At 43.8% G+C, this 3,751-nt stretch overlaps 1 long non-coding RNA gene across 1 annotated transcript; it reads left to right on the top strand.

The window, feature by feature from the left end:
• The first annotated feature begins 447 nt into the window (after positions 1–447).
• On the top strand, positions 448–2,771 carry LOC128419802 (uncharacterized). Its single transcript, XR_008331927.1, has 3 exons — positions 448–481; positions 2,432–2,560; positions 2,705–2,771. It is a non-coding gene; the product is annotated as an uncharacterized LOC128419802 (long non-coding RNA).
• The last annotated feature ends 980 nt before the right edge of the window (positions 2,772–3,751 follow it).

Here is a 3,751-nt window from a genome sequence, read left to right as displayed (position 1 = left end):
GACTCTCATAATGCTCCAAAACTTTTTTTAAAAAATTGTGGGTAACTTCAGTGGGTCCAACATATGTATTCTTATGGAGGTCTTTCTCCAGTGCACAAACTCGTATTTGTGAGGTGGAGCGGGGAGAAGAAAATGACGGGGGAGTTGTGGATTATGCGATTCAGGCATGGATATAAGAAATTGTGAAATTCAGGAAGGGTATGATGCAGAACAGAATGAACCGGATGAACAGTCAAGGATGAGAACAGAGGAAAGACCACTCTGCCTTGGGAAGGAGCACACTGTTCTCCATGTCAGCACAAGATGGCTAATTGTCCTCCCAAATGACACTTGGTCTTAGTCCAGGAACACAAGACAACAAATCATACCCACAAATCCCCCCAGTTCAGACCACTTGGCTATTTAAACCAGCCCAATGTGGGTTCCTCTGCACAGGACTTTGGTTGGCTTCTCATCCCTGGAGACAAAGACCACTAGCTTGGTAAGAACATCATTTTCTTCTTGACTGCAGCAGTTAGATCAAACCCAGTGCTGTTCTGACTCTTCCCCAGAAATATCTGGGGAAAGAAACTACAGTTAAAAATGATCAAAGGGAAGAGAAAATGTTGGTTAAAAACTCCTGTGTGGGGTGCCGGGATTCTAGGGCACTGAAGGGGTGTTTGCGAGTGTCCTTACTTTAATTCTGCAAAGGATTTTAATGTGAGACTTTATATATAATTGTCTTTAAATGTTATATTTCTATTTAAATATATGCAAGCATCTTTTTAAAGTTTGCTTTTCTTGGGCAAGGTGGGGGTGGGCAGTCACTTGGGGACTGTTCATCACTTAATTCTTTCAGTGAAGAAACTCTACGTTCCCTGAGAGCAAGGCAGAAACAAATAGAACCCTCTTTCTCAGGGAGGTGGGGAGATGTTCCTATTCGGGTTTGGAGGGACAGCTTAGAGACAGCATCAAGGAAACTTGCCAGCACACCAGGGAGAAGGGTCAAGACAACCACAGGTGGATAAATTGGTAATATTTAATAAACGTAACTTGAGGATCTGCAAAACAAACTAGCTAGTCAGATTCAACCAATGTAAACAAATCTAATAAAGTCCGGGCAGATGTCCATTCATAGATGGGGGTCACAGCAGCACATACTGCCTCTCCCATGGAGGACTTTAAGGTCCATAAATAGCAACACCCTAGAGGTCCCAGGCCCTAAGGAAGTTAAATTAGCCTCAACCAGAGCCAGGGCTTTCCCAACACTGGCTCCAGCCTGGTGAAACGCTCTGACTCATGAGACCAGGGCCCTGCAGGATCTGATTTCTTTCCGCAGGGCCTGTAAGACAGAGTTGTTCCACCTGGCCTTTGGATTGGAGTCAATTTGATTCCCTCCCCCTCTTTCTTTTTTCCTTTCTCCTCCTGTGATGAGGCTGCATTTTAATGTTTCAATGTTGTATTTTAATCTTGTTTTTAAGTTGTATTCATTCAACTTGTTTTTATTATTGCTTATTAGCCGCCCTGAACCCGGCCTTGGCTGGGGAAGGCGGGGGTATAAATAATAATAATAATAATTATTATTATTATTATTATTATTATTATTATTATTATTATTATTATTATATTGTGCATGCAGTGAGGTTTCCTGTGATTCCTCCCTTCCTGCTGCAAGGACCTTTGGTCTAAAAACCAAAGAGTCATACCATGGCCCCATTGGGCAACTTACACCCCAATGTGTCCATCAAGCCAAAGGGCACTGGCAGCACCCACAGACCATATCTGACAAGAGTGCCTAAAGGATGCCCACAACCCAACACTGTCTCAAGTAAGTGTTTCTTTCTTTCTGCCCAGACTACATGCCAATTAGCCCACATTCTGCCCATATATAAGGAATAATAATAATAATAATAATAATAATAATAATAATAATAATAATAATTCCCAAGCCACTCTGTGCGGCTCCTAACAGAATATTAAAAACACGATAAAACATTAAACATTAAAAACTTCCTTAAACAGGGCTGCTTTCAGATGCCTTCTAAAAGTCAGATAGTTGTTCATTTCCTTGACAACTGATGGGAGGGCATTCCACAGGGCGGGCGCCACTATCAAGAAGGCCCTCTGCCTGGTTCCCTGTTACTTTGCTTCTCGCAGTGAGGGAACCACCAGAAAGCCCTTGGAGCTGGACCTCAGTGTCTGGGCTGAATGATGGGGGTGGAGACGCTCCTTCAGGTATATAGGGTTGAGGCCTTTTAGGGCATATGCTCTAAGTTTTATTCTAAATCACTTCCTCATATGTTCTGTGACATTAACCTTTTGTGATATGACTCTAAATGTTGTTGTAGATATTGCTCCCATTGCCTCTGTTGTTCCGTGTTTATTGCATGTTTTCTAAAGGTCAGAAAAAATATAATCATGGTCCCCCCTTTTCCTTTCTGTCTATCCAAAGCGAGCACCAGTTCCAGCTCCATCCATCATGAAGCATCTTCTGATCTTGCTGTCTCTTCTGGCCCTCATGAGCTGCACAAGGGCCCAACGCGTGGAATGCACGGGCCCATCTACCTGTTCTGAGAGTGCTGTAAGTATCCTGCTGTTCAAACAACCATTCCCGGGATTCAGAGGCAATAGGAGTGGAGAGAGTGGAATAGCTGTTCAATTGTTTTTAAAAATGTACTTGAGATACATTGTCAAGAGGTTAAACCGCATCCCTTTTTACTTCTAGGGCAGAAAAATATGTCGTTGTCCGAGCTCAGTTGGCTACATAGATACCGTCAGCGAGGGTAAAAGAGGTTGGTATGGACTTTTCTGTTCATCCCAAGTGCTCCTGTTCTTTTAACTGTGGTGCAGTGGACAAGAATTGAGCAGCTGTAGCTTCCCTAGCAAGGAAGTATCCATGATGGGACGTTAATGACCTGCTAGATGTCTTTTGCACAGATATTAGAGAGCATGAATGTTGTTCTAGGAAGATGAGACGGCAATCAGTAGAGGACCTGGAAGGGATTTGGAGGAGGGCAATGAGGATGAGCAGAGACCTCAGAAACACGCCCTAGGAGGAAAGGTTATAGTAATGAACGGTTATGTTCAAGGAAGTTCTACTCTGAGCCATTGGAATTAATGGACCTAACTTAGGCATGTTCTTTAATTTCAATGGGCCAACTTGAAGTAGGTCTAACATTGGATACACCACAGAGTTGGTTTAAGCTGAAGAAGGGACGACTGAAGGGAGAGAGGAGAGCACTCTTTACATCCATGGAGGGCTGTCAATTGGAAGATGGCAAAGAATCATCCTTTGCTGCCCCAGAGGGGAGGAGTGGGTCTTGAGGCTTAAGTTGCAGGAGGGTAGATTTGGATAGAACACTGGGAGGCAATTCCTGATGGCAAAAACAGGGGGAGAATGGACCCAATCCAAACAGAGTGGTATTTTGGAGTGAGAGAAAGTCTGCCCCTTTAGATAGCCACATGCTGGGGACACTTTAGTTTCAAGTTGCTGGACTAAATGACTTCCAGTCTCTCTCAGCTCTCAAATTCTGTGATTCCTGCCTTTTTCATAAAGAAGATCATAGCTGGCCTCTCAGAATGAATCCTCTGCTCTTTACTTTCTGCTCACAGATGTAGAGGCAGCTATGGCCGAAGAAAACTGAGATGCAGGTTGGAATCAACTCAGATGCTCAGCAGGTTCACCAAATGATCTCAATGGCTTACCTTCACTGCTTGATACCTCCACTCTGCTCCCATAGTCCTTAAGCCCTGAATTTCATGGGCAGCCCAG

This window comes from Podarcis raffonei, chromosome 8, assembly GCF_027172205.1.
Source record: "Podarcis raffonei isolate rPodRaf1 chromosome 8, rPodRaf1.pri, whole genome shotgun sequence".
Lineage (NCBI taxonomy): Eukaryota > Metazoa > Chordata > Lepidosauria > Squamata > Lacertidae > Podarcis > Podarcis raffonei.
Note: the sequence above shows the minus strand (reverse complement) of the source record. Positions and strands in the feature narration are given on the sequence as shown.